Consider the following 13,421-nt stretch of genomic DNA (forward strand, 5'->3'; position numbering starts at 1 on the left):
TGGGATACAGGCTGATAGCCTTACTATTGAGCGTGTACACAGAGTGGGATACAGGCTGATAGACTTACTATTGAGCCTGTACACAGAGTGGGATACAGTCTGATAGACTTACTATTGAGCCTGTATATAGAGTGGGATACAGGCTGACAGACTTACTATTGAATCTGTACACAGAGTGGGATACAGGCTGATAGACTTACTATTGAACCTGTACACAGAGTGGGATACAGGCTGATAGACTTGCTATTGAGCTTGTACACAGAGTGGGATACAGGCTATAGACGTACTATTGAGCCTGTACACAGAGTGAGATACAGACTGATAGACGTACTATTGCGCCTGTACACAGAGTGGGATACAGGCTGATAGAATTTCTATTGAGCGTGTACACAGAGTGGGATCCAGGCTGATAGACTTACTATTGAGCCTGTACACAGAGTGGGATACAGGCTGATAGACGTACTATTGAGCCTGTACACAGAGTGGGATACAGGCTGATAGACTTACTATTGAGCCTGTACACAGAGTGGGATACAGACTGATAGACTTACTATTGAGCCTGTACACAGAGTGGGATACAGGCTGATAGACGTACTATTGAGACTGTACACAGAGTGGGATACAGACCGATAGACTTACTATTGAGCCTGTACACAGAGTGGGATACAGGCAGATAGATTTACTATTGAGCCTGTACACAGAGTGGGATACAGGCTGATAGACTTACTATTGAGACTGTACGCAGAGTGGGATATAGGCTGATAGACGTACTATTGAGATTGTACACCGAGTGGGATACAGACTGATTGACGTACTATTGAGCCTGTACACAGAGAGGGATACAGGCTGATAGACTTACTATTAAGCCTGTACACAGAGTGGGATACAGGCTGATAGCCTTACTATTGAGCCTGTACACAGAGTGGGATACAGGCTGATAGCTTACTATTGAGCCTGTAGACAGGGTGGGATACAGGCTGATAGACTTACTATTGAGCCTGTATACAGAGTGGGATACAGGCTGACAGACTTACTATTGAGCCTGTACACAGAGTGGGATACAGGCTGATAGACTTACTATTGAGCCTGTACACAGAGTGGGATACAGGCTGATAGACTTACTATTGAACCTGTACACAGATTGGGATACAGGCTGATAGACTTACTATTGAGCCTGTACACAGAGTGGGATACAGACTGATAGACTTACTATTGAACCTGCACACAGAGTGGGATACAGGCTGATAGACTTGCTATTGAGCCTGTACACAGAGTGGGATACAGGCTGATAGATTTATTATTGAGCCTGTACAGAGAGTGGGATGCAGGCTGATAGACTTACTATTGAGCCTGTACACAGAGTGGGATACAGGCTGATAGACCTACTATTGAGCCTGTGCACAGAGTGGGATACCGACTGATAGACATACTATTGAGCCTGTACACAGAGTGGGATACAGGCTGATAGAGGTACTATTGAGCCTGTACACAGAGTGGGATACAGACTGATAGACTTACTATTGAGCCTGTACACAGAGTGGGATACAGGCAGATAGATTTACTATTGAGCCTGTACACAGAGTGGGATACAGGCTGATAGACTTACTATTGAGACTGTACGCAGAGTGGGATACAGGCTGATAGACGAACTATTGAGATTGTACACCGAGTGGGATACAGACTGATTGACGTACTATTGAGCCTGTACACAGAGTGGGATACAGGCTGATAGACGTACTTTTGAGCCTGTACACAGAGTGGGATACAGGCTGATAGACTTACTATTGAGCCTGTACACAGAGTGGGTTACAGACTGATATACTTACTATTGAGCCTGTATACAGAGTGGGATACAGGCTGATAGACTTACTATTGAGTCTGTACACAGAGTGGGATACAGGCTGATAGACTTACTATTGAGCCTGTACACAGAGTGGGATACAGGCTGATAGACTTATTATTGAGCTTGTACACAGAGTGGGATACATGTTGATAGACTTACTATTGAGCCTGTACACAGAGTTGGATACAGGCTGATAGACTTACTATTGAGCCTGTACACAGAGTGGGATACAGGCTGATAGACGTACTATTGAGCCTGTACACAGAGTGGGATACAGGCTGATAGACTTACTATTGAGCCTGTACATAGAGTGGGATACAGGTTGATAGACTTACTATTGAGTCTGTACACAGGGTGGGATACAGGCTGATAGACTTACTATTGAGCCTGTACACAGAGCGGGATACAAGCTGATAGACTTACTATTGAGCTTGTACACAGAGTGGGATACAGGCTGATAGATTTATTATTGGGCCTGTGCACAGAGTGGGATACAGGCTTATAGACGTACTATTGAGCCTGTACACAGAGTGGGATACAGGCTTATAGACGTACTATTGAGCCTGTGAACAGAGTGGGATACAGGCTTATAGACGTACTATTGAGCCTGTACACAGAGTGGGATACAGACTGATAGACTTACTATTGAGCCTGTACACAGAGTGGGATACAGGCTGATAGACTTACTATTGAGCCTGTACACAGAGTGGGATACAGGCTGATAGACGTACTATTGAGTCTGTACACAGAGTGGGATACAGTCTGATAGATTTATTATTGGGCCTGTGCACAGAGTGGGATACAGGCTTATAGACGTACTATTGAGCCTGTACACAGAGTGGGATACAGGCTTATAGACGTACTATTGAGCCTGTGAACAGAGTGGGATACAGGCTTATAGACGTACTATTGAGCCTGTACACAGAGTGGGATACAGACTGATAGACGTACCATTGAGCCTGTACACAGAGTGGGATACAGGCTGATAGACTTACTATTGAGTCTGTACACAGAGTGGGATACAGTCTGATAGATTTATTATTGGGCCTGTGCACAGAGTGGGATACAGGCTTATAGACGTACTATTGAGCCTGTACACAGAGTGGGATACAGTCTGATAGACTTACTATTGAGCCTGTACACAGAGTGGGATACAGACTGATAGATGTACTATTGAGCCTGTACACAGAGTGGGATACAGACTGATAGACTTTGTATTGAGCCTGTACACAGAGATGGATACAGGCTGATAGACTTACTATTGAGCCTGTACACAGAGTGGGATACAGTCTGATAGATTTACTATTGAGCCTGTATACAGAGTGGGATACAGGCTGATAGATGTACTATTGAGCCTGTACACAAAGTGAGATACAGACTGATAGACGTACTATTGAGCCTGTACACAGAGTGGGATACAGTCTGATAGACTTACTATTGAGCCTGTACACAGAGTGGGATACAGACTGATAGATGTACTATTGAGCCTGTACACAGAATGGGATACAGGCTGATAGACGTACAATTGAGCCTGTACACAGAGTGGGATACAGGCTGATAGACTTACTATTGAGCCTGTACACATAGTGGGATACAGGCTGATAGACTTACTATTGAGCCTGTACACATAGTGGGATACAGGCTGATAGACGTACTATTGAGTCTGTACACAGAGTGGGATACAGGCTGATAGACTTACTATTGAGCGTGTACACAGAGTGGGATACAGGCTGATTGACTTTCTATTGAGCCTGTACACAGAGTGGGATACTGGATGATAGACTAACTATTGAGCCTGTACACAGAGTGGGATACAGGCTGATAGACTTACTATTGAGCCTGTACACAGAATGGGATACAGGCTAATAGACTTACTATTGAGCCTGTACACAGAGTGGGATACAGTCTGATAGATTTATTATTGGGCCTGTGCACAGAGTGGGATACAGGCTTATAGACGTACTACTGAGCCTGTACACAGAGTGGGATACAGGCTTATAGACGTACTATTGAGCCTGTGAACAGAGTGGGATACAGGCTTATAGACGTACTATTGAGCCTGTACACAGAGTGGGATACAGACTGATAGACGTACCATTGAGCCTGTACACAGAGTGGGATACAGGCTGATAGACTTACTATTGAGTCTGTACACAGAGTGGGATACAGTCTGATAGATTTATTATTGGGCCTGTGCACAGAGTGGGATACAGGCTTATAGACGTACTATTGAGCCTGTACACAGAGTGGGATACAGGCTTATAGACGTACTATTGAGCCTGTGAACAGAGTGGGATACAGGCTTATAGACGTACTATTGAGCCTGTACACAGAGTGGGATACAGACTGATAGACTTACTATTGAGCCTGTACACAGAGTGGGATACAGACTGATAGACGTACTATTGAGCCTGTACACAGAGTGGGATACAGACTGATAGACTTACTATTGAGCCTGTACACAGAGTGGGATACAGGCTGATAGACGTACTATTGAGCCTGTACACAGAGTGGGATACAGGCTGATAGACTTACTATTGAGCCTGTACACAGAGTGGGATACAGGCTGATAGACTTACTATTGAGCCTGTACACAGAGTGGGATACAGGCTGATAGACGTACTATTGAGCCTGTTCACAGAGTGGGATACAGACTGATAGACTTTCTATTGAGCCTGTACACAGAGTGGGATACAGGCTGATAGACTTTCTATTGAGCCTGTACACAGAGTGGGATACAGGATAATAGACTTACTATTGAGTCTGTACACAGAGTGGGATACAGGCAAAAAGACGTACTATTGAGCCTGTACACAGAGTGGGATACAGAGTGATAGATGTACTATTGAGCCTGTGCACAGAGTGGAATACAGGCTGAAATACGTACTATTGAGCCTGTACATAGAGTGGGATACAGGCTGAAAGTCGTACTATTGAGCCTGTACACAGAGTGGGATACAGACTGATAGACGTACTATTGAGCCTGTACACAGAGTGGGATACAGACTGATAGACTTACTATTAAGCCTGTCCACAGAGTGGGATATAGGCTGATAGACTTACTATTGAGCCTGTACATAGAGTGGGATACAGGCTGAAAGACGTACTATTGAGCCTGTACACAGAGTGTGATACAGGCTGATAGACGTACTATTGAGCCTGTACAAAGAGTGCGAAACAGACTGATAGACTTTCTATTGAGCCTGTACACAGAGTGGGATACAGGCTGATAGACTTACTATTGATCCTGTACACAGAGTGGGATACAGACGGATAGACGCACTATTGAGCCTGTACACAGAGTGGGATACAGGCTGATAGACTTACTATTGAGCCTGTACACAGAGTTGGATACAGGCTGAAAGACTTACTATTGAGCTTGTACACAGAGTTGGATACAGGCTGAGAAACTTACTATTTAGCCTGTACACAGAGTGGGATACAGACTGATAGACTTTCTATTGAGCCTGTACACAGAGATGGATACAGGCTGATAGACTTACTATTGAGCCTGTACACAGAGTGGGATACAGTCTGATAGATTTACTATTGAGCCTGTATACAGAGTGGGATACAGGCTGATAGATGTACTATTGAGCCTGTACACAAAGTGAGATACAGACTGATAGACGTACTATTGAGCCTGTACACAGAGTGGGATACAGTCTGATAGACTTACTATTGAGCCTGTACACAGAGTGGGATACAGACTGATAGATGTACTATTGAGCCTGTACACAGAATGGGATACAGGCTGATAGACGTACAATTGAGCCTGTACACAGTGTGGGATACAGGCTGATAGACTTACTATTGAGCCTGTACACATAGTGGGATACAGGCTGATAGACTTACTATTGAGCCTGTACACATAGTGGGATACAGGCTGATAGACGTACTATTGAGTCTGTACACAGAGTGGGATACAGGCTGATAGACTTACTATTGAGCGTGTACACAGAGTGGGATACAGGCTGATTGACTTTCTATTGAGCCTGTACACAGAGTGGGATACTGGATGATAGACTAACTATTGAGCATGTACACAGAGTGGGATACAGGCTGATAGACTTACTATTGAGCCTGTACACAGAATGGGATACAGGCTAATAGACTTACTATTGAGCCTGTACAGAGAGTGGGATACAGACTGATAGACTTACTATTGAGTCTGTACACAGAGTGGGATACAGGCTGATAGACGTAATATTGAGCCTGTACACAGAGTGGGATACAGGCTGATAGACTTACTATTGAGCCTGTACAGAGAGTGGGATACAGACTGATAGACTTACTATTGAGTCTGTACACAGAGTGGGATACAGGCTGATAGACGTAATATTGAGCCTGTACACAGAGTGGGATACAGGCTGATAGACTTACTATTGAGTCTGTACACAGAGTGGGATACAGACTGATAGACTTTCTATTGAGCCTGTACACAGAGTGGGATACAGGCTGATAGACTTACTATTGAGCCTGTACACAGAGTGGGATACAGTCTGATAGATTTACTATTGAGCCTGTATACAGAGTGGGATACAGGCTGATAGATGTACTATTGAGCCTGTACACAAAGTGAGATACAGACTGATAGACGTACTATTGAGCCTGTACACAGAGTGGGATACAGTCTGATAGACTTACTATTGAGCCTGTACACAGAGTGGGATACAGACTGATAGATGTACTTTTGAGCCTGTACACAGAATGGGATACAGGCTCATAGACGTACAATTGAGCCTGTACACAGAGTGGGATACAGGCTGATAGACTTACTATTGAGCCTGTACACATAGTGGGATACAGGCTGATAGACTTACTATTGAGTCTGTACACATAGTGGGATACAGGCTGATAGACGTACTATTGAGTCTGTACACAGAGTGGGATACAGGCTGATAGACTTAATATTGAGCCTGTGCACAGAGTGGGATACAGGCTGATAGACGTACTATTGAGCCTGTACACAGAGTGGGATACAGGCTGATAGACTTGATATTGAGCCTGTACACAGAGTGGGATACAGGCTGATAGACTTACTATTGAGTCTGTACACAGAGTGGGATACAGACTGATAGATTTACTATTGAGCCTGTATACAGAGTGGGATACAGGCTGATAGATGTACTATTGAGCCTGTACACAAAGTGAGATACAGACTGATAGACGTACTATTGAGCCTGTACACAGAGTGGGATACAGTCTGATAGATGTACTTTTGAGCCTGTACACAGAATGGGATACAGGCTGATAGACGTACAATTGAGCCTGTACACAGAGTGGGATACAGGCTGATAGACTTACTATTGAGCCTGTACACATAGTGGGATACAGGCTGATAGACTTACTATTGAGCCTGTACACATAGTGGGATACAGGCTGATAGACGTACTATTGAGTCTGTACACAGAGTGGGATACAGGCTGATAGACTTAATATTGAGCCTGTGCACAGAGTGGGATACAGGCTGATAGACGTACTATTGAGCCTGTACACAGAGTGGGATACAGGCTGATAGACTTGATATTGAGCCTGTACACAGAGTGGGATACAGGCTGATAGACTTACTATTGAGTCTGTACACAGAGTGGGATACAGACTGATAGACTTACTATTGAGCCTGTACACAGAGTGGGATACAGACTGATAGGCTTACTATTGAGCATGTACACAGAGTGGGATACTGTCTGATAGACTTACTATTGAGCGTGTACACAGAGTGGGATACTGTCTGATAGACTTACTATTGAGCCTGTACACAGAGTGGGATACAGACTGATAGACTTACTATTGAGCATGTACACAGAGTGGGATACAGGCTGATAGACTTACTATTCAGCCTGTACACAGAGTGGGATACAGGCTGATAGACGTACTATTGAGCTTGTACACAGAGTGGGATACAGGCTGATAGACTTTCTATTGAGCCTGTACACAGAGTGGGATACAGGATAATAGACTTACTATTGAGCCTGTACACAGAGTGGAATACAGGCTGATAAATGAACTATTGAGCCTGTACACAGATTGGGATACAGACTGATAGACTTACTATTGAGCCTGTACACAGAGTGGGATACAGGCTGATATACTTACTATTGAGCCTGTACACAGAGTGGGATACAGGCTGAAAGACGTACTATTGAGCCTGTACACAGAGTGGGATACAGACTGATAGACGTACTATTGAGCCTGTACACAGAGTGTGATACAGGCTGATAGACGTACTATTGAGCCTGTACACAGAGTGTGATACAGGCTGATAGACATACTATTGAGCCTGTACACAGAGTGGGATACAGACTGATAGACGTACTATTGAGCCTGCACACAGAGTGGGATACAGGCTGATAGATGTACTATTGAGCCTGTATACAGAGTGGGATACAGACTGATAGACTTACCATTGAGCCTGTACACAGAGTGGGATACAGGCTGATAGACTTTCTATTGAGCCTGTACACAGAGTGGGATACAGGATAATAGACTTACTATTGAGCCTGTACACAGAGTGGGATACAGACTGATAGACTTACCATTGAGCCTGTACACAGAGTGGGATACAGGCTGATAGACTTTCTATTGAGCCTGTACACAGAGTGGGATACAGGATAATAGACTTGCTATTGAGTCTGTATACAGAGTGGGATACAGGCTGATAGACTTACTATTGAGCCTGTACACAGAGTGGGATACAGAGTGATAGACGTACTATTGAGCCTGTACACAGAGTGGGATACAGACTGATAGACTTACTATTGAGCCTGTACACAGAGTGGGATACAGGCTGATATACTTACTATTGAGCCTGTACACAGAGTGGGATACAGGCTGAAAGACGTACTATTGAGCCTGTACACAGAGTGGGATACAGACTGATATACGTACTATTGAGGCTGTATACAGAGTGGGATACAGACTGATGGACGTACTATTGAGCCTGTACACAGAGTGGGATACAGTCTGATAGACTTACTATTGAGTCTGTACACAGAGTGGGATACAGGCTGATAGACGTACTATTGAGCCGGTACACAGAGTGGGATACAGACTGATAGACTTACTATTGAGCCTGTACACAGAGTGGGATACAGGCTGATAGACATACTATTGAGCTTGTACACAGAGTGGGATACAGGCTGATAGACTTACTATTGAGCCTGTACACAGAGTGGGATACAGGCTGATAGACTTACTATTGAGCCTGTACGCAGAGTGGGATACAGGCTGATAGACTTACTATTGAGCCTGTACACAGAGTGGGATACTGTCTGATAGACTTATTATTGAGCCTGTACAGAGAGTGGGATACAGGCTGATATACTTACTATTGAGCCTGTACACAGAGTGGGATACAGGCTGAAAGACGTACTATTGAGCCTGTACACAGAGTGGGATACAGATTGATAGACGTACTATTGAGCCTGTACACAGAGTGTGATACAGGCTGATAGACGTACTATTGAGCCTGTACACAGAGTGGGATACAGACTGATAGACGTACTATTGAGCCTGCACACAGAGTGGGATACAGACTGATAGACTTGCTATTGAGCCTGTATACAGAGTGGTATACAGGCTGATAGATGTACTATTGAGCCTGTACACAGAGTGGGATACAGGCTGATAGACGTACTATTGAGACTGTACACAGAGTGGGATACAGACTGATGGACGTACTATTGAGCCTGTACACAGAGTGGGATACAGTCTGATAGACTTACTATTGAGTCTGTACACGGAGTGGGATACAGGCTGATAGACGTACTATTGAGCTTGTACACAGAGTGGGATACAGGCTGATAGACTTACTATTGAGTGTGTACACAGAGTGGGATACAGGCTGATAGACTTACTATTGAGCCTGTACACAGAGTGGGATACAGGCTGATAGACTTACTATTGAGCCTGTACACAGAGTGGGATACAGACTGATAGACTTACTATTGAGCCTGTACACAGAGTGGGATACAGGCTGATAGACTTACCATTGAGCTTGTACACAGAGTGGGATACAGAGTGATAGACGTACTATTGAGCCTGTACACAGAGTGGGATACAGACTGATAGACTTACTATTGAGCCTGTACACAGAGTGGGATACAGGCTGATATACTTACTATTGAGCTTGTACACAGAGTGGGATACAGGCTGAAAGACGTACTATTGAGCCTGTACACAGAGTGGGATACAGACTGATAGACGTACTATTGAGCCTGTACACAGAGTGGGATACAGACTGATAGACGTACTAATGATCCTGCACACAGAGTGGGATACAGACTGATAGACTTGCTATTGAGCCTGTACACAGAGTGGGATACAGGCTGATAGATGTACTATTGAGCCTGTACACAGAGTGGGATACAGGCTGATAGACGTACTATTGAGACTGTACACAGAGTGGGATACAGGCTGATAGACTTACTATTGAGCCTGTACACAGAGTGGGATACAGGCTGATAGACTTACTATTGAGCCTGTACGCAGAGTGGGATACAGGCTGATAGACTTACTATTGAGCCTGTACACAGAGTGGGATACTGTCTGATAGACTTATTATTGAGCCTGTACAGAGAGTGGGATACAGGCTGATAGACTTACTATTGAGCCTGTACACAGAGTGGGATACAGTCTGATAGACTTACTATTGAGTCTGTACACAGAGTGGGATACAGACTGATAGATGTACTATTGAGCCTGTACACAGAGTGGGATACAGGCTGATAGACGTACAATTGAGCCTGTACACAGAGTGGGATACAGGCTGATAGACTTACTATTCAGCCTGTACACAGAGTGGGATACAGGCTGATAGACGTACTATTGAGCTTGTACACAGAGTGGGATACCGGCTGATAGACTTACTATTGAGTCTGTACACAGAGTGGGATACAGGTTGATAGATGTACTATTGAGCCTGTACACAGAGTGGGATACAGGCTGATAGACTTACTATTGAGACTGTACACAGGGTGGGATACAGGCTGATAGACGTACTATTGAGCCTGTACACAGAGTGGGATACAGACTGATAGACTTACTATTGAGCCTGTACACAGAGTGGGATACAGGTTGATAGATGTACTATTGAGCCTGTACACAGAGTGGGATACAGGCTGATAGACGTACTATTGAGCCTGTACACAGAGTGGGATACAGACTGATAGACTTACCACTGAGCCTGTACACAGAGTGGGATACAGGCTGATAGACTTTCTATTGAGCCTGTACACAGAGTGGGATACAGGATAATAGACTTACTATTGAGTCTGTACACAGAGTGGGATACAGGCAAAAAGACGTACTATTGAGCCTGTACACAGAGTGGGATACAGGATAATTGTCTTACTATTGAGCCTGTGCACAGAGTGGAATACAGGCTGATAAATGAACTATTGAGCCTGTACACAGATTGGGATACAGACTGATAGACTTACTATTGAGCCTGTACACAGAGTGGGATACAGGCTAATATACTTACTATTGAGCCTGTACACAGAGTGGGATACAGGCTGATAGATGTACTATTGAGCCTGTACACAGAGTGAGATACAGGCTGATAGACATACTATTGAGACTGTACACAGAGTGGGATACAGACTGATGGACGTACTATTGAGCCTGTACACAGAGCGGGATACAGTCTGATAGACTTACTATTGAGTCTGTACACAGAGTGGGATACAGACTGATAGATGTACTATTGAGCCTGTACACAGAGTGGGATACAGGCTGATAGACGTACAATTGAGCCTGTACACAGAGTGGGATACAGGCTGATAGACTTACTATTCAGTCTGTACACAGAGTGGGATACAGGTTGATAGACGTACTATTGAGCTTGTACACAGAGTGGGATACAGGCTGATAGACTTACAATTGAGCGTGTACACAGAGTGGGATACAGGTTGATAGACTTACTATTGAGCCTGTACACAGAGTGGGATACAGGCTGATAGACTTACTATTGAGCCTGTACACAGAGTGGGATACAGGCTGATAGACTTACTATTGAGCTTGTACACAGAGTGGGATACCGGCTGATAGACTTACTATTGAGTCTGTACACAGAGTGGGATACAGGTTGATAGATGTACTATTGAGCCTGTACACAGAGGGGGATACAGGCTGATAGACGTACTATTGAGCCTGTACACAGAGTGGGATACAGACTGATAGACTTACTATTGAGCCTGTACACAGAGTGGGACACAGGTTGATAGATGTACTATTGAGCCTGTACACAGAGTGGGATACAGGCTGATAGACGTACTATTGAGCCTGTACACAGAGTGGGATACAGACTGATAGACTTTCTATTGAGCCTGTACACAGAGTGGGATACAGGCTGATATACTTACTATTGAGCCTGTACACAGAGTGGGATACAGGCTGAAAGACGTACTATTGAGCCTGTACACAGAGTGGGATACAGGCTGATAGACTTACTATTGAGTGTGTACAGAGAGTGGGATACAGGCTGATAGACTTACTATTGAGCCGGTACACAGAGTGGGATACAGACTGATAGACTTACTATTGAGCCTGTACACAGAGTGGGATACAGGCTGATAGACTTACTATTGAGCCTGTACACAGAGTGGGATACAGGCTGATAGACTTACTATTGAGCCTGTACACAGAGTGGGATACAGGCTGATAGACTTACTATTGAGCCTGTACGCAGAGTGGGATACAGGCTGATAGACTTACTATTGAGCCTGTACGCAGAGTGGGATACTGTCTGATAGACTTATTATTGAGCCTGTACAGAGAGTGAGATACAGGCTGATAGACTTACTATTGAGCCTGTACACAGAGTGGGATACAGTCTGATAGACTTACTATTGAGTCTGTACACAGAGTGGGATACAGACTGATAGATGTACTATTGAGCCTGTACACAGAGTGGGATACAGGCTGATAGACGTACAATTGAGCCTGTACACAGAGTGGGATACAGGCTGATAGACTTACTATTCAGCCTGTACACAGAGTGGGATACAGGCTGATAGACGTACTATTGAGCTTGTACACAGAGTGGGATACAGGCTGATAGACGTACTATTGAGCCTGTACACAGAGTGGGATACAGGCTGATAGACTTACTATTGAGCATGTACACAGAGTGGGATACAGGCTGATAGACTTACTATTGAGCCTGTACACAGAGTGGGATACAGGCTGATAGACTTACTATTGAGCCTGTACACAGAGTGGGATACAGGCTGATAGACTTACTATTGAGCCTGTACACAGAGTTTGATACAGGCTGATAGACTTACTATTGAGCCTGTACACAGAGTGGGATACAGGCTGATAGACTTACTATTCATCCTGTACACAGAGTGGGATACAGGCTGATAGACGTACTATTGAGCCTGTACACAGAGTGGGATACTGTCTGATAGACTTATTATTGAGCCTGTACAGAGAGTGGGATACAGGCTGATAGACTTACTATTGAGCCTGTACACAGAGTGGGATACAGTCTGATAGACTTACTATTGAGTCTGTACACAGAGTGGGATACAGACTGATAGATGTACTATTGAGCCTTTACACAGAGTGG

The sequence above is a fragment of the Phyllobates terribilis genome, unplaced genomic scaffold (assembly GCF_046119375.1).
Source record: "Phyllobates terribilis strain yellow unplaced genomic scaffold, ASM4611937v1 Scaffold_10__3_contigs__length_209671492, whole genome shotgun sequence".
Taxonomy (NCBI): Eukaryota; Metazoa; Chordata; class Amphibia; order Anura; family Dendrobatidae; genus Phyllobates; species Phyllobates terribilis.